Source organism: Propithecus coquereli, unplaced genomic scaffold, assembly GCF_000956105.1.
Source record: "Propithecus coquereli isolate 6110/MARCELLA unplaced genomic scaffold, Pcoq_1.0 Scaffold42, whole genome shotgun sequence".
NCBI lineage: Eukaryota > Metazoa > Chordata > Mammalia > Primates > Indriidae > Propithecus > Propithecus coquereli.
In genome coordinates this window covers 10,237,042-10,256,634 of record NW_012149952.1, presented here as the reverse complement: position 1 = coordinate 10,256,634, position 19,593 = coordinate 10,237,042, and the positions used below count along the sequence as shown (strand labels likewise).

At 39.6% G+C, this 19,593-nt stretch overlaps 1 protein-coding gene across 2 annotated transcripts in view; it reads left to right on the top strand.

The window, feature by feature from the left end:
* Positions 1 to 19,593, top strand: part of PLAC1 (placenta-specific 1) — a 75,528-nt gene that overhangs the window by 39,501 nt on the left and 16,434 nt on the right. Inside the window, exon 2 of one of the 2 annotated variants that reach the window (XM_012653312.1) lies at positions 8,831 to 8,902. The exons of the other annotated variant lie outside the window; for it this stretch is intronic. The gene's annotated coding sequence lies outside the window, so the exon portion shown is untranslated. The remainder of the gene's footprint in view (positions 1 to 8,830; positions 8,903 to 19,593) is intronic. 2 annotated transcript variants of the gene reach the window in all.

Here is a 19,593-nt window from a genome sequence, read left to right as displayed (position 1 = left end):
CCCGCTTCTTAGTTTTCAATGTCTATTGTACCACTTTATGACCATATATACCCCTCCCTCATTTAGCTCCAACTTCTAAGTGGACCCATAATCTTAATGACCACACAAAACTTCCCCTGGAGAACTACTTAAGAGTCTTCTCTAGGCAAATTTAAAGCAAATACTCTCTAGTAAAATTAAAATGTGGTTTAAGAAGCAAAATGGCTTTGTGAGGAGGAAAATATACAAAGTTGTCTGCATGGGAGGCAGAGCAGTATTTCTGCAGACTAGTTTGTTATTGGAGCAATTGTATCTTGGCTGGGGAAAGAACAAGTACAATGAGGTGCTGGCAGGGAGTGTGACAGCCAGTCCCTTGAACTGGGCTTGAGCCCAGAGTGGGAGAAGACCAAGGGCCAGAGGCTAATAGGCCTGGGAAACTGTGGCACCAAGGGAGCTGCTTCTAAGCCCAGGGGGCCAAGTGTAACCTAGAGTCGGGCAGAGGGGACAGTCAACTCTTTGCACTAAAGCTACACCTGTCTTATGTCTGGTATCTTTTTATCGTAATGTTTTTTAGCTGGTTATCACTGGCATACAGGAAAGTTTTCATTTCTGTGTGTTCACTGTGCATCTAACTACTGTACTCAACTCTTTTTAATTCTGATGTAAAATTCACTCACACCTCTTGAGTTTCCTGTATATGTAAGCATATCACTGCAAAATATATACGTGTGTGTGTGTATAGTCTCCATTTTACAGTTAAAAAAACTGAGGCTCAGAGAGGTTTAGTAGCTCTAGGTCACACAGCTAATAAGTAACAATGTACAGATTTAAAAATAAACCTAACTTCAGATCCTGACTTCTAAATTACTATACAATATCCCTCTTATATTACATTTGTGTAAAAATGGGATGATACTGTACACATTCTTTGTCATCTCCTTTCACTTAATAACTTTCCTATATCCCTAAATATTATTCAAGAACATGATTTTAATGTATGCATAAAATACCTTTGTCGTAAAAGTATAATAATTAACATTTATTGGGTGCTTAAAATGTGTCAGGAATCTTAACATGGATTATCTCATATAAATTTGTTTACGTGAGGCCAGGATTACTGGCTGTTGCAGTCACGTCAGTTCAAAAACTCCAGCCTACCTGTTGGCACCCCAGCCTGTCCCCTAAAACCAGCTTTGGTGCTGTGAAATCTGCTTTGGTTGCTATGTCATCCAATGCAAAATTCCTTTATCATCATGTAAGTGAAAAGCAAGCAGCGAGTGTCTGGGTTGAGCAGAGGGCAGGGCAAGGGTGGCAAGAGTGACCCTTGATATTGTCAAGGATTCCTGGAGGGACTTAATATTAATATTACTAGTCAAAATAAGAGACCAAGAAAAACTGTTCTCTAGTTTCCTGGAAGTGTTGAGATGATACTGAAGCCCAAGGAAAATTATGGCAGAGAAGAGATTTTAGGAGATGCAGGAGCCAAAGGTGAACAGGCACCATTGGTGGGTTGAGGGGAGCAAGATAGAGTGAAAGCATCAACATTAACATCTTGCCCACAAATATGATCCCTTCCATTGATGCACAATGTCTACTTAATGCATACTGGCTGATACGGACTGAATTGTGTCTCCTCAAAATTTACATACTGAAGCCCTAACTCCCATTGTATTTGGAGGTAGATAGGGCCTTTGGGGGTGATTAGATTTAGATGAGGTCATGAAGGTGGGGCCCCCATTAGGGGATTAGTGCTCTTATAAGAAGAAGAGATTGGAGATCACACTCTCTCTCTCTTCACACACATGCACCAAGGAAAGGCCATGTGAGGCAGGAAGAGGGCCTTTGCCGGGAACCAAATTGGCCTGCACCTTGATCTTGGACTTCCCAGCCTTTGGAACTATGAGAAATAGATGCATGTTGTGTATGTTTTTGTTGTGGCAGCCTGAGAAGACTAAGACATTGGCCATTTACTTCAACTGATTACTTACATTTCGAAAGTGTTAGAAAAGAATGGTTTATGTTTCTCAGATGGCTTTCAGAGTTGCATTAGAGAATATATTTTATTCATTCTTTTAAAAAAAAGGACAACTCCACAAACAATTATTGAGTGCCTACTATGTGCTAGGCACTCTTCTAGGCAGTGACCAGGTAGACATCATCCCTGCCTTCATGCAGCTTACAGTCTAGTGGGAAAGTCAGGCATTGAACAAATAATCTTATAAATAATGATTTCATTCCAGTCACTATGTGGTACTCTTGAAGGAGAAGTACAAAGAGCTATGTGAACAGGTATAACAGGGGATCATGACCTTGAGAGAGAGGGGTGAGATGGCTTCCCTGAGGAAAATGAGTCATGATGAATAAGTAGGAGTTATCAAGGCAAAATGTATGCATGTGCATGTGTGTGTGTGTTCCAGCAGGCATGATGAGAGATGACAACGACATTACCCACAGAAAGAATGGCACCACATTTTTATTGTGGTAAAATACACACAATAAACTTTACCATTTTAACCATTTTAAAGTATACCATTCAGTGTCATAAAGCACATTCACAATGTTGTGCAGCCATCACTATCGAGTTCCAGAACATTTTCATCATCCCCAAAGGAAATCCAATACCCATTAAATAGTCACTCCCCATTCTTCCCTCCGCCCAGACTTACATAAACACCAATCTTTTTTCCATCTCTGTGGATGTGCATATTCTGGATATTTCATGTAACTGGAATCATACAGTATTTGTCTTTTTGTAACTGGCTTCTTTCACTTAGCATAATGTTTCAAGGTTCATCCATGATGTAGCAGGTATCAGTACTTCATTCCTTTTTATGGCTGAAGTAATAGTCCATTGTATGGATAGGCCACATTTTGCTTATCCATTCCTCAGTTCATGGACATTCTACCTTTTGGCTATTGTGAATAGAGCTGCTGAACATCCACGTACAAGTTTTTGTTAGAACACCTATTTTCAGTTCTCTTGGATATATAACTAGGAATGGGATTGCTGAGTCATATGGTAATTCTGTATTTAACTTATTGAGCAACCAGAGAATGGCACCACTTCTATTGTTGTAAAGAAAAAGTCAGCAACAAAAACACAATCATATGAAGATACATATATATACATAGGCTGTCCGCAAGTATCCAGGCATGCAACCATTCTAGTTATATTAACAATGGCTGGATACCTTCCAGACAGCCCTTGTGTGTATATATATTTTTTGCAGCTTAAAATAATACACATCTATTATCTCAGTTTCCATGGCTCAGAGTCTGAGCATGGCTAACCTGGGTCCTCTGCCCAGGGTGCCACAAGGCTACAGTCTAGGTGTTGTCTAGCCTGCATTCTTATCTGGGGCTTGCGGTCCTCTTGCAAGCTTGTTTAGGTTATTGGCAGAATTTAGTTCCTTGCCACTATATTCCTGAGGCCCTCAGCTCCTAGAGGCTTCCCCTCTCTTCAAAACCTGGTTATTTGTTTCTTCAAGGCCAGAAGGAAATGCTGCCTCTCTTCAGGAAAGGCCCAGTCACTCTTCTAATAGGTTTCACCTGATTAAGTCAGGCCCACCCAGGATAATCTCCTTTTTTTTTTTTTTTTAACAGTCCACAAGTCTTTTATTTTCTTTTATTTTTTATACCTATTATGCCATGAATTCACAGGGAATAGGGGCCAGCAGCTCAGGCTCCTTTCTTCTGGTTCTCACAAAGTGTGCTGCTCTGGGTGGAGCAGGCTGGGGGTTCAGTTGAACGTAGGCACCTTTGTCTTTGGCTTCCTTCTTTTTCTGATCATTTTCCTTCACGTGATTCAGCAAGCTATCTCTGCTCTCAGTGTGCTTAATATGCTCAATATGCACATTCATTCTCTTGGCAAAAATCAGGCTGTTAACTTGTTTGTTTACAACAATGCCAACAGCATGCTGGGTCACACTGTAGACTCTTCCAGTTTTGCTGTAGTAATATTTGTGGGGCATTCCTTTCTGAACAGTGCCCATTCCCTTGATGTCTACAACATCACCTTTCTTGTAGATGTGCATGTATGTAGCCAAAAGAACAACGTCATGTTCTTTAAAACTTTGCTCCCCAGTACCCTGGCTGCAGACCGGTCCATGGCCTGTTAGGAACCGGGCCACACAGCAGGAGGTGAGCAGTGGGCAAGCAAGTGAAGTTTCATCTGTATTTACAGCTGCTCCCCATCACTCGCATCACCACATAAGCTCCGCCTCCTGTCAGATCAGTAGCGCATTAGATTCTCACAGGAGTGCGAACCCTACTTAAAACTGCATATGCGAGGAATCTAGGGTGCGCACTCCTTCTGAAAATCTAATGCCTGATGATCTGAGGTGGAGCCGACGCAGTGATGCTAGCGCTGGGCAGTGGCTGTAAATACAGATTATCATTAGCAGAGAGGTTTGACTGCACAATAAATGCAATGCGCTTGAATCATCCCAAAACCAACCCTCACCCCCAGTCCGTGGAAAAATTATCTTCCATGAAACCGGTCCCTGATGCCAAAAAGATTGGGGACTGCTGCTCTAAAAGGCAAATAGGACATGGATCAGGTGCCTCTCCTCTTTCCCTTTGTGTTCCTCATTTTGGTGAATTACTGGAAGTTAGTGGTTCTGGCTGAAAGCAATAATCTCCCTTTTTTTATTAACTCAAAATCAACTGAGATGAGGCCTTATTAGTGACAAATGAATCCTACTGTCAAGGAAGAGAATCCAAGTGAGTCATTCAGTGCACACCCATCACTACAGTTAGAAAAACCACACAAATGTCATTTTCTGTTGGCCAGCCCAGGGAGAAGCATGAACTTCCTCAAGTCTGAGGGAGAACTCTTTATTGTAGCCCTCAGTCACCACTGAGACTGGTGATGCCCTCATCCAACTATGAACACCCTAAGGACAAGGGCAAATCTGAGTCATCTCCATCATTTCAGTGCCTGGCACAGTCAACGTTTATTGATGGAAGGAAGACAGGAATGCCACCCAGCTCCCTGGGAGAGATGGTCTTGGGCACAGTGTCTCTTTGCCATGCCCCTGCAGTGCACTGAGCCACCTCTACCCTCACAGCAACCTCCTCTCTATCATCCATCACTTTGGGTGGCACCACTATGGTCACTCCATGATGAGCAAGCCAGCTTATAGCACTTTTCACATAAACAAATAGGCAAATCACAGAAACCAACATTTCTCAGACCCAGGTATCCTGATTCTTGTTTTGAACAAAGTGATCAGCATTGCCTTGAATGAATCCCGTAGTCGCTGGGCATTTGCCTTTCTCCACTGTAAAACTGGAATCGTGTGACTGCTTTCTAGTCACCTCACAGCATTGTGGGGAGAGTCAAAGCTGGATATATGAACATCCCTGGGCTTGTGGAGTTCTCATCAAGTGGGCAGTGACTGGGCATGATCCCCTTTGGAGCCTGCCACTGCTGTTGACATTGAGAATACCGGTGTGGGAACAAATGCTGTCTTTGTCACAGGCTCAACTACAGGGGCCTCTCCTTCCCTAAGCTGGCAGCTGAGGCTAAGTACTTGAGATCCCTGGGCCAGCTGTTGCGAAGTGAATGCCAGGCAGTAGGTAAGGCAGGATTCAGAACTGGGCAGAGAGCCAGCCTTGAGTGGGAGCGGTGATGAAAGTGGAGCACAAAAGTTGGCAAACAAATGTTTTCCGAGGAGGTTTTAAAAAATACAAGCTGGCTTCTAAGGTAGACAGCGTACCAATGGGGGGGGGGGGCTGCTTGAAAATTCCTGCTCTAACTCACTGTCAGCTGAAGAAGATTCTGGAACTGGAAAGGCACTGTGAGCAATATTTCCCAAGGAAGCTTCCCTTGGAGCACAGAAAGATAGCCACACCCTTTGAAGTTAGCTGGAAGCTTACAAAGGGCAGTGTTGTTTCCACTAAGGAAGAATGATAGCCCCACATAATGATGTCCTTATTCTGTAAACCTCAAACCTTTGCGATGAGGGGCAATTGAGCCTGCAGGCCCCAGCAAAGGGGGGAGGGAATGGTTAGCAAAACGCACATACTTTTAGCCTGCTTGCTGGTCAACATGGAAAGTCTTCCCTAAAAGGTGATTTGGTCAAAGTCAGGGGTCTATTTCAACTCTTTTTCTAGGAGGATTGCTAAATCATACCAAGGTACCTTGTTATTATAATTTGACAGTAGCTGATAAAAGTTTTCAAGTGGACATATCTTCTGTTATACTTGATAGATTTCAGTAAAACATAGCACAAGCTTAGTGGTTCTAGAGAGAAAGACTAATGAGAAAAAAATGGATAAACCGATTATTTTATTAATACATCAGAATGAGAATCGTGGCATTTCAGAGTGGTAGGATTCCTATCACACAAAAGGGGAAGTCAGTAGGCTAGCAGCAGCTGTCAACAGCAGCCTATTGGACAGTTATTAGGGAATGGAGCCCCCAAATTGGAATTTACATAGCCTTGACCAACTTCAGGATGCCTATGGTATTGTGTCATACATGCTTATGTCAGGGACCACTTCCAAAATTCTGACTCATCTCCCAGGCCAATGAAACCATGTCGGCATGTGAATTACACCCCTGGTGTCATCCCAGGGAATTTTTGTCAGCCCTGGTGCCCGGGACTGATTCCATTAGGCCTGGGAGAAGCTGTGTGGTGCAAAGGCAAGAGCCACAAGAAGCCTTGAGCTTGAGTCCTAGCTCTGTTGTTGATTAATTGTCATTGTAAGCAAGTCTTTTAACCAGTCTATGTCTTGGTTTCTTCAGTGGTTAAAAAGAGACTGGTGAATTTGATGACTTAGTCCCTTCCAGCTTTAAAAATAAAAATGCCTGTTTCCTAGCTTTGCATTCAACAAAGAATTGTTGTGGATACGCAAATAATCTAACTTTATAATTTTCTTTAGGTATGAAAAGATCATGTAGTCCAACTCCTTTATCATACGGATGTAGAAACCAAGGCCCAGAGAAGAGAAGGGATTTGCTCAATTAGCACAAAATCAGGGTTAGAGATCAGGTTTCTTGATTCCCAGTCCAGTGCATTTTCTACTACATTTATTTTTAAATGAAAGTAATACATGAGCATGATTTTAAAATATCAAATAATACAGAAGACCTTGTAATAAAAAACAATTCTCTGCCCCAGCCCTCCCTACCCCCAGTCCCACTCCTTAGAGGCAACCATTTTTAATAGATTCTGTTTTCAATTCAACTGGTGGTTACATCTGTATCTCTAAATAACATACCTCTGCTCCTATTCTTTTTTTTTTTTTTTTTTTTACTGTCCCCGCGGCCACCGGCCCGGCTCCCTTCCGCACCCTCTGCACCGCCTACCGCACCCCGACTTTAACATGCACCCCCACACCACCTGCTTCTTGCCGTTGGCACCGTCCGTCGCCAACTGTCCGGCACTCCGCGGTCAGGGAAGGATGCCCTGAGAAAGCCATTCCTAAGGTTCTTGATTCTTGAAGCTGGGTCCTGCCGTGGGAGGTGGCAGAGAGGAGGTGAGGCCTCCCACCCACGCGCTCCTTAAACGGTGTTCTTTCCAGGCCAAAGAGAAACCGCGGGGCCTCTCCCCCAAGGCAGAGACAGGGTTGTTAGAAGATTGGGACGAGGGGAATGCAGGCAAAATTTAAACGAAGCACATTATTTTTATCGCTCAAAGCAAAGCCCGGCTGTAAGAAAGGGATTAATGTCAGGCCCTGGCTGAGAAGGGACTTGACGTCCTGTTTCCTTAGAAACTATATTAATATAAGTGTGGATCGTTCTGTTGGAAACCCCATTATTGGGTTGGAAGTAGAGGTAGTGTCTGTGTCAAAGCGATTCGCATGGCTGAGATCCTCCAGGCAAGAGTGGGACGTCATCACATTCTCCCTATTCTTAATTTATCCATTTTGGACCTTATCGCTTAACTCTGTTATAAAAATGGAGGATTTAGCTCTCTTCACATTATTCCCAACTGCGTCTCTTTCTTCCACCTCCTCATGTTCAATAGTATTATTTTCATGAGATTTTCTAATTCACTTTTTAAAATAGCATACAGTAAAATTTACTTTTTTGCTGTACAGTTCTGAGTTTAGGCAAATACATAAAGTTATATAACCACCACAGTCACAATGTAGAAAAGTTCCATAACCTCCCAAAATTCCATCATACGGCCCTTTGTAATCAACTCCTCCCTTTACCCCCAGATCCTGACCACCACTGATCTGTTTTATGTTCCCACAATTTTGCCTTTTCTGAAATGTTATAGGAATGGAATCGTACAGCATGTAACCTTTTTAGACTGCCTTCTTTCACTCAGGATAACTATTTTGAGATTTAAGTATCACTAGTTCATTCTTTTGTATTGCTGAGTAGTATTCCATTGCATGGATGTGCCACGGTTTATCCATTCCCCAGTTGATGGCCATTTGGGTTGTTTCCAGTCTGATAGTATTATTTTTAGTTATTCCATTGGTTACTTTTTAACTGGAAATCATATACTTAAACTTCTGTTTCTCGTACCATCATCCACTATATATTAAGTAGGTCTTCTTTTTCAGAATAGTAAATGCTTTAACTGATTTAAAAACATGACACTTTCATTTTTTCAGTCTCAGTGTTAGATTTAATTTGAGGGTCTAATTTTTTCATAGGATGGGAAGGCTTGTTTAAATGCTATCCAGCAGCCCTATACAGGGCTACAGCTATTCTAAATGCCTCCTGTGGCATAAGGGGCCTTCTCTAGTACCAGACATGCTTGTTGTTGGGAAGATATACGTGTACTTTCTGTTCTGACTGTTGCTAACTCAGGCAGTAATTTGGGGGGAAAAAGACCTTTCTTCATGTGGATTTCAGCTTTTGTCTGTCATGCTTTTTCTGTTCCAGCTGCCTTCTCCAGCGAGCACAAAGCCACATTTCAAAGGAGACTGACAAATTATCCCCAGCTGCCAGAAGGAGGTTAGCTTTCTGTGTGTTGTGTCCCCTTTCTCTGATAATCAACAGGTTAACTTTGTAAAGGGAACTGACAAAAGCAGAAATTATCCTTTCATGCAAATGGGTATCTTTTGCTTTTGAAAAGGATGTGGATTTGTAATATTCCTTTCCATTCCTGCTCCAATTTATGTCAGGAAATAGAATATAAATGATCACAACTGAATCTCTGTTGTTTTCAAGATTCATATTAATGCATTCTGCTTTAAGTCTTACAAGTTCTAAATTATTTTTTAATTAGCTAGCACAGTGTCTTCAATGAGTAGCCATTTAAAGACTGAATGATGTTAGCCCTGACCATAGAGATTTATGTGTTGTTATATTTCACTTGCATTTTTTAACATCTTTGTATATGTGTTGTGTGTCTAGCTCTTACACTGCATAACAGGAGTAAGTCTAATGCCTAGTACAGTACCCTACACATAGTAGGTAGGTGCTCAGTAAATGCCATTTGAATTGAAATAATCCAAAATCGTGTCATGTATACATGACAGTAAAGTATCCTGTGTTAATGCAGTGAGTCAGGCATTCTCAAACATTAATGGGAATGCAAATTGGTACAACTCTCCCACAGGGCAACTTGGCAAAATATGCCAAACCCTTAACAATGTTCTTATCCTTTACCCAGTAATTCTTTTTCTAAAGATTTATTCTTCAAAAAAAAAATAAAGATGCACAAAAATATAAATACTAGGAAATTCATTATAGCGTCATTTAAAATAGAGAAAAAGTGGAAACAACTTAAATTGTCCATATTATGAAATCCTATATGGTAACATTTATACTATGAAATGCTATGTAATTATGTAATTATTTAAAATCATGTTTAGAAAAGTATTTAATGACAGAGAAATGCTCGTAACCTAAATTAAGGGAGGGAAGGGAGGATATACAAAAGAACATAGAGTATGATTGTGTGTGTATGTGTAGAAAAAAGAAGACTAGAAGGAAATAAATAGAAATATTAACAATGATTATCTCTATGTTTGGGGATTATGAGTGATTTTCATTTTCTTATTTTTGTAATGAGTTTATCTTTAAAATCGAAAAGATTTTTTTTGAGAGTTTTCACATCCTTTTTTTTTATTTCAGCATATTATGGGGGTGCAAATGTTTAGGTTACATATTTTTTTAATTTGAAAGAAACAAATACTTAAATACTATTTATGATAGACAGAGGGCTGACATTATAAAATACTAGTAACAAGATGTAGAACTGTTTCTCCAACCAAAGTCAACTCTTCAGATGCTATGTGGACAGTTACAGCATTGCTCAGTTTTTAGAAAGATAAAATGAAGCCCAGAAATCTTTTCAAGTTAGTGCTCTGAGTCCCACTTTAATATTGAAAGGCAAATGTGTTCATCCTTTTCTCTAGTCCTAGTTAATTTTCATCCCCACCCCTTTTTAAACTGTCCAGATCTGTGGAACAAATGTAGAGCAAACTGGAAATAAATAAAATCAAATGGCTTTAAGATACCACAAAGCCCTCCCTTCCTGTGTACTAATGGCTACCTGCCCATTATATTCCCCAGAGTGGAGGGCTGGAGTCAGCCAAAATGGAGGCTTTTCTGATTCAAGCATGAAAACTGCCAATGCTCAAAAGAGAAAAAAACTTAGGAAGTCTGAAAAGATTGAGACACAACACGTACAGTCCTCCCTTCTTAGCTTTACATAATATAAACTGGTGGGCTCTGCTGGGGACAAAAAAAACTACTAAGTAAAAACCCAGTCATAGAAGGCAGATACATTAAGGACTGTTCACATTTCAAAGAAATCACACAATCCTAGACCTTTAGAGCTGGAAGGAAAATATTCCAACAAGTAAAGGGCTCCTTCCAAATACCAGATACTATGCTGATCCAAATGTTATCTCATAAAAAATCATCTACCAATGCATCCCATTTCATAGATAAGAAAACCAAAGCCCAGGGAAGAGTTATGAATTGCCTTAGATCACATTGATTATTGGCTACAAAGTTGGGACTAGGTCCTATATCTTCTGGAGACTCCAGTTGAAATGAGGGGTTTTTCTGGTATAATCTTTCCCTCAGCTTCAGATATTCCAAATGCTTACTGTGCACTTGTGCTTGGAGGTTTTACTAACAGCTCGAGTTAATCAGGTACAAGATCAAATTCAATATTCCCCTCGTCTCCCCATCACCCAGGATCTGAACCAAACTCTCTTTGGCTTTTTACTCTCTTTCGTCCCCCAAACACAGTCTGTTAATAAGCCCTGTTCATTTATCCTTCAAAAAGAACCTCCAGATCCTACTCTACCAACAAGACAAATCAACCTCCTCCTTAAGAAAACCCTTCTTCAGTACCTCAGCCCACAATGCTACCTCTCTCCTGGCTTCATATAGCACTTCTAGTCTGCATCACACAATTCGGTTTAGCACTTGTCATTCAGAAGCATTAGCATTTATCCAGCAGCATTCATTCATACAATAAGCATGTGTTGTCATCGAATGGTACTTCTACTTGTATCTCTTTAAGGTATCTCCATATTGCTTTCCACAGAGGTTGCACTAGTTTGCAATCCCACCAACAGTGCATGAGTGCTCCTATCTCTCCGCATCCACGCCAACATTTATTGTTTTGGGACTTTTTGATAAAGGCCAGTCTCACTAGAGATAAGTGATATCTCATTGTGGTTTTAATTTGCATTCCCCTGATGATTAGAGATGTTGAGCATTTTTTCATATGTTTCTGGGCCATTATTCTCTCTTCTTTTGAAAAAATTCTGTTCATGTCCTTTGCCCACTTTTTGATAGGGTTGTTTGATTTTTTCTTGTTGATTTTTCTGGGGACACTTTTATCTATGGTTCTGCCTCAACATCTCAAAGCTACATGAATATGATCCACCCACTCAACAAAGACAGCATATTAAAATGTGAGTTTTAAACACCATACCTTCAGAGATAAATGATGATATTTAATAACTAATCAGAGATGTGGGATCCTAAAGTCAATTGGGAACTTCTACTTTCAGGAGGGTGGAGTGAATGTGCTTTTCCCACATTTAAAAACCCTGGATATTACATACAAGACAAATATAAGAAGACCAAGAAAGGTGGAAAGAAGAAGAAATACTAGCTAAGGATCTCAAGACCTAAAGAATGACATAGGAGTGAGTTCCCTGGGTTTTCCTTTTTGCCTCAAATACCCCAGACTGTTTGCTGGAGAAGCCAGAAATTCAGAAAACATCAACAGAAGCAGATTTATTTTTAAAAGCTCCAACAAAAGCCTACTCTCTCTAGCCAAAGGACCAGGAAAGGGGCAGCCTAGAAAGACAGAAAACTTTTAGACAATTGCTACTCTACTATAGCCAGACACCACAGGAAAAACTGTGACCTCCCTTACCCCTAACTATGTCAGCAAAGGCTGAGTGGGGAGCCTGAACTTTCATCCCAATCTGGCAGTAACAACACAACACCTCCCCTTTTCCCTACTAGAGCAATGTCATAAAAAATCAGCTAAAACAAAAGGTTTAAATAATATGCAGTCTCATAACATAATATCCAAAAGAAACTGTATCCATTTGAAAATCATTCATCATACCAAGAACCAGAAAGATCTCACACTGAATGACAAAGACAATCAATATATGTCAACACTAACGTGACTGAGATGTTAGAATTATCTGACAAAGACTTTGAAATAGATACCATAAAAATGCTTCAGTGAGAAATTACAAGCATGCTTGAAACAAATAAAAAGAACAGAAAGTCTCAGCAAAGAATTAGAAAGTCTCATCAAGCAAATAAGAAGACACAAAGAACCAAATGGAAATTTTAGAACTGAAAAACACAATAACCAAAATGAAAATCTCAGTTGATGAGCTGAACAACAGAATGGAAGTGACAAAGGAAATAATCAGTGAGCTTGAATATATAACAATTACACAGCAAATAGACTGGAAAAAATAAACAGAGTCTGTGGAACTATTACAGAAGATATAACATTTGTGTCATTAGAGTCCTAGGATGAGAGGAGAAAGAGAGTGGGGCTGAAAAATATTGGAAGGAATAACGGCTGAAAATTTTCCAAATTTGGCAAAAAACATAAACCTACAGATTCAACAGCTGAGAGAACCCCAACCATGATAAACCCAAAGAAATCTACACTAAAACACATCATAGTCAAACTTCTGAAAACTAAAGACAGAAAAATCTTGAAAGCAGACAGAGAAAAGCAATGATTTAACAGGGAAACAGTGATTTGAATGACAGCAGATTTCTCATCAGAAACCATGTAGGCCAGAAGGAATTAGCACATTTTTCAGGTGGTGAAAGAAAAGAACTAAATCCTATATCCCACAAAAATATCCTTCAGGAATGAAAGGGAAATCAAGACATTTTCAGATGAAGGAAAATTAAGAGAATATGTCTCCATCAGACCTACTCTAAAAAGATGGCTAAAGGAAGTTCTATAAACAAAACAGAAATGATAAAAGAAATCTTGGAACATCAAAAAGGAAGAAAGAGGCCGGGCACAGTGGCTCATGCCTGTAATCCTAGCACTGTGGGAGGCTGAGGCAGGAGGATTGCTTGAGGTCAGGAGTTACAGACCAACCTGAGCAAGAGTGAGACCCTGTCTCTAATAAAAATAGAAAAACATAGCCGGGCATGGTGGCGCATGCCTGTAGTCCCAGCTACTCAAGAGGCTGAGGCAGGAGGGTCACTTGAACCCAGGAGTTTGAGGTTGCTGTGAGCTAGGCTGACACCACAGCACTCTAGCCCGGGTGACAGAGTGAGATTCTGGCTCAAAAAAAAAGAGATAAGCGTTCTACACTTCACTCAAACTGGTAAAATAACACTACCAGTAGACTGTGACTATATTACATACACAATGTAATGCCTAGAGCAACCACTAAAAATCTATACAAAGATATACATTTAAAACCACTACAGATAAATCAGATACAGTATTCCCAAAATTTTTCAAGTACTTATAGGAAAGCAAGAAAAAGAAAACAGAAAATTAAAAATAAAATGGGAGGCTCAGATGCTAACATATCAATAATCACATTAAATGTAAAAGGTCTAAATACACCAAGTAGAAAACAGAGATGGGCAGATTGGATAAGAAAAAATGATCCAATGATATTTACTCTACAAAAAACTCACCTTAAATATAATAATATAGAAAGATTGAAAGTAAAAGTATGGAAAGATATATATTATACAAGCATTGTCAGAAGAAAGCATGAGTGTCTATATTAATATCAGATAGACTTCACGGAAAGAAGATTACCAGAGACAGAGAGAGACATTAAATAATGATAAAAGCTCAATCTACCAAGAAGACATAGCAATCCTAAATGTGCATGCACCAAAAAAAAAGAGCTGTTTGTGAAGCAAAATATGTGAAGCAAAAGCTGATAAAACTGAAAGAAGAAAATCCACATATCCACAATTATAGTTGAAGATTTCCATACCTCTCCCTCAACAATTGATAGAACAACTACACAGAATATTAGCAAAGATATAGAAGAAATCAACAATACCATCAACTAACAGGATCTAAACCAACATTTATAGAATACTCCATCCAACACCAGCAGAATACACATTCTTTTCAAGTACTCATAGAACACGGGCCAAGACAGACCACTTTCTGAGCCATAAAACAAACCTCAACAAATTTAGAAGAATTGCAACTGTACAACTATATATTCTCTGACCACAATAGAAGCAAATTAGAAATTAATAACAGAAAGATAACAGGAAAGTACTCAAACACTTAGAAACTAAATAACATACTTCTAAATCTGTGAGTCAAAGAAGAAGTCTCAGGAGAAATTTTAAAAAATGCATTGAACTGAATTGAAAATAAAAGCACAATATGTCAAAATTTGTGGGACACAGTAAAAGACATGCTGAGAAAGAAATTTATATCACTAAATCATACGTTAGAAAAGAGTAAAGGTCTCAAATCAATAAATTACCACCTCAAGAACCTAGAAAAAGAAGAGCAAAAAAAACACAAAGCAAGCAGAAGGAAGGAAATAATAAAGATAAGATGAGAAATCAATGAAATTGAAATGAAGAAAACAATGAAGAAATCGATGAAACAAAAAGCTGTTCCTTTGTAAAAGATCAATAAAATTGACAGACCTTTAGCAAGAATGTCCAAAAAAAAAAAAAAGAAAGAAAGAAACAAATTATCAATATTGGGAACAAAACAGGGGATATCACTACAGATCCTGCAGACATCAAAAGAACAAGTCTACACACACAAATTTAACAATTTAGATGAAATGGACCAACTCATTGAAAAATACAAACTACCACAACTCACTCAATATAAATATAGTTAATAGCTCTATAAATATTAAGGAAATTAAATCTATAACTTAAAAACTCCCCAAACAGAAATTTCTAGGCCCAGGTGGTTTCACTGGAGAATTCTACCAAACATTTAAAGAAAAAGTAATGCCAATTCTACATAATCTCTTCCAAAAAATAGAAGTAGAGGAAATATTTCCCAGTTCACTTTATGAAGCTAATATTACCCTGTTACCAAAACCAGACAAAGACAATACAAGAAAACTATAGACCAACATTACTCATGAACATAAATGTAAAAATTTATAACAAAATATTAGCAAATAAAATTTAGCAATATAAAGCAATTATACACCATGACCAAGTGGGGTTTATTCCAGGTATGTAAGTCTAGTTTAATATTTTTAAAAAAGTCAGTGTGAACCACCATATTAATAGGCTAAAGAAGAAAATCACATGATTATATCAAAAAAGCGAAAAAGCGTTCGACAGAATTCAAACTCCATTTGTGATAAAATCTCAACAAACAAGGAATAAGCCAGTCATGGTAGTTCACGCCTGTAACCCTAGCACTCTGGGAGGCTGAGGCGGGAGGATTGTTTGAGCTCAGGAGTTCGAGACCAGCCTGAGCAAGAGCGAGACTCCGTCTCTACTAAAATAGAAAGAAATTAATCGGACAACTAAAAATATATAGAAAAAATTAGCCGGGCATGGTGGCGCATGCCTGTAGTCCCAGCTAGTCGGGAGGCTGAGGCAGAAGGATCGCTTGAGCCCAGGAGTTTGAGGTTGCTGTGAGCTAGGTTGATGCCACGGCACTCTAGCCCGGCAACACAGTGAGACTCTGTCTCAAAAAAAAAAAAAAAAGAAAAGAAAAAATACCTTCACAGCAACATCCAGATGTATTAATATTTCACCAAGTATCTGGGTACTGTGGCCTAACCAAGTTGACACATAAAATTAAGCATCACAAACCTCAATCTAAGTCTCATACTTCGTATAAAAATTAACTCAAAATGGATCATGGACTTAAATGTAAAAAACTATAAAACTTTAAAAAATAAACAAAAAAAAAAATCTTCAGGATCTAGGGCTTAGGCAAAAAATTCTTAGACTTGATACCAAAAGCACAATCCATAAAAGGAAAAGTCAATAAATTGGGCCTGATCAAAACATAAAACTGTTGCTCTGCAAAATAGGATGAAAAGACAAGATACAGAATGGGAGAAAATATTTGCAAACCACACATCTGACAAAAGACTCATATCTAGAATAGACGGAGAACTTTTAAAAAGTCAACAGTAAAAAAAAAAATCCAATTAGAAAATGGGTAAAGGACATGAAGACAGATTTCACCAAAGAGGAAATATGGATGGTAAAGACATGAAAAGATGTTCACCATCATTAATCATTAGGGAAATGCAAATTAGACCATAATGAGATATCACTACATACTTATTCAAACAGCTGAAATAAAAAAGTGACAATACCAAATGGTGGCGAGAATGTAGAGAAACCGGATCTTTCAGACATTGCTGGTGAGAATGTGAAATGCTACAGCCACTCTGGAAAACCCTGGAAGTTTCTTATAAAACTAAACTTGCAATTACCATAGGACCCAGCAATTACACTCCTGGGCATTTATCCCAGAGAAATGAAAACTTATGTCCACACAAAATCTCGTACATGAATGTTTATAGCAGATTTATTTGTAATAGTGAAAAAAACAGAAACAACCAAAATGTCCTTTGATAGGTGAATAGTTAAACAAACTGTGCTATAATAAAAAGGAATGAACAATAACTTGGATGAAACTCAAGGGTATTATCTTGAGTGGCAAAATTGTTTGCACAAAAATCTCTACTCCTCACTCCCCCACCATTGCAAACACTCTAGATTCAATTCCTTAGGATTCAAAAGATAAGTTGGCAAAAAGGAGCACCCAGGTGATTTCAATTTTGTGGCAATGTATGAGAAGTGGCAATCTCTAAGGCAATGTTTCTTAAATATTATCATTATCATCTCATATCTACAAGACACACACACACACACACATTTCCAAGATGAAAAGATTTTTATGCAACAAAATTCCTGCCTCTGTTGACTCATTTTCAAAGATGAAAGATAGAGACTCACGTGAGCTGTGCTCACATGAGGGGAAAGGCTGATGGCTGGTAGCGGCATAGGGAAAAGATAGCAGGGAAGAGAGGAAGGTAAAGCCAAGACAGAGTTGCAGGAAGAGGATTGTGCCAAACCGGGCTCCAGCTCTGCAGTGCTGGTCTTGGCAATTCCATCGACATGTGCTCACTGCTTTCCACATCTGTGGCCCCAACTCTGAGTCTGACAACTGATGTAGAAATGTCTCTTCTTCAGAGAGGCTTTGCCAGACCCCAAGACTAGGTTACAGTCTTCTGTTATACATTCTTATAACACTTGAATCTAACTTTTATATCATTTATCACAATTGCAATTACACATTTTTGAGATTAACTATTTAATATTAAATAATTATGTGTGAATTTATCTATTTAATGCCTGTCTCCCATTTGGGACTGTATACTCTATGAATGTAGGTACCCTGTCTTAGTTCCCTTTTGTAAATTCCCAGCCCCTAACAGAATGCTGGTCCAAAGAAGGTGGTGCTCAGTACATATTTATTGGATGAATGAAAGGAATAGCAAGACCTGATTGAATTAAACGTAGTTACTCAAAATCATATTAAGGAAACATAACCTTTGATTTCTATTTATTTTCTCTCTGACAAAATAGGAAAAACATTACCTATCTCACATTGCATAAGACCGAATAGGTATGGGGAAGGCCTGGAATAAAAAGTACTGTTCAACTACATGGACTAATGATAATAAAGTAATGGCTTCCTACCCTTTGAGTCTGGAGGCCTGTTGTGCATTCTTTGAGGTATGGAATCCCAAGCCCTGAATGTGCTACACATGAAAATGTGGACATCAGTGCTCATGTGTCCATCATTGGAGGGGTTTCTTTCCACCCACCAAAGACCCCTTGAAATCATCTGATAGAACCCAGGGGTTGGAACTGTTTGCTAGATTAGAGTGCTGATGCCTACCCAAGCTAATTACGGAGGGGTAGGTACAAAAATTATGGTTTCCATCCCCTGTGTTTATTTCCCCCAAGGGAAAAAGTGAGTTTGGCAAGCACAAAGGATTCCAGAGAAGATTCCACTTTAGACTTTGACCTTAGGGCTCAAATGTTGTTCCTTACGCTTATCTAGGTTGCCCATTCCCTGTCACTCACCTTGGAGCCCTCCCTGCCAGCCAGTTAGGAAGCACAGATTCCTCCAGTGGGAGAAATTGGGGAGCGCGCATTTTCCAAGTCAGGACATTTCAGGGACAAGTCCAACCTGTTTGGCCTTTCTCAATGTACCATGATCTAGCCTCAGGCCACCTATGCTCCCCCCACCTCCTCGCCCCAGTCCCTTAAGGGAAACAAGGTCCTTTCTGGCTGAGTTCCACATTTAGTCCCCAGTGCTCTCCTCACAGCCACCTGACACCGGAGCTCTTGCTCAACCCTCCCTGTTCCCACACCCAGTGTTGCGTGAATTTGTGTTTCTCCCTGGGCCCCCGACTAAGTCAACTTTTCCCCCAGTTGCTCTTCCTCTTTCTGCTACTCTTGATTGAATTAATCCCTTCTCCCAAGTTTCCCCTTCGAACTTTCTCCAGCTTGTGTTTTCTCCATCCTTATGTACTCTCCAGGCTCCCCTCTCCCCTGGCCAATCATGGCGAGGTCATTTTCTTCACAGCGCCCTCCCCTGCTCCCCATCCCTAGGTTCCTGCAGCTTCCCCTATGCAAGGAGAGTCTAACTTCAGTACACAAAGGACAGGGGAGAGGGTTCTAGAAATAAAGTGTGCAAGACACAAATATTACCTGGTTTTAAGATGAGAGTAGTTTTCAGCAAAACAGAGCTGATCAAATCAAATCATAGTCACAGAAAATCTATTCAAGGATGTTTTAAAACACCTTCCTGTGTGCATACTGTTTGTATATAAACCTTCTTCAAAGTGCTCTGAAAAAAGAATACAAGTACCAGAACCTTGTAAATTGGGCTTTTCTAGGGTCAACTACATTTTTTAAGTGGGGGTAAAACTTACCAGTTCATAAAAAATAAGAAATATGTTGACAGTTGCTTTATTCTGCATGAAACTTGCCCTTCTTTGTAGCTTGGAGGTTACAAAGGGAGACAAAAGAACAACATTGATTTTTTTTTTTTTTTTTTGAGACAGAGTCTCACTGTGTTGTCCGGGCTAGAGTGCCGTGGCATCATCCTCGCTCACAGCAACCTCAAACTCCTGGGCTCAAGCGATCCTCCTGCCTCAGCCTCCCGAGTAGCTGGG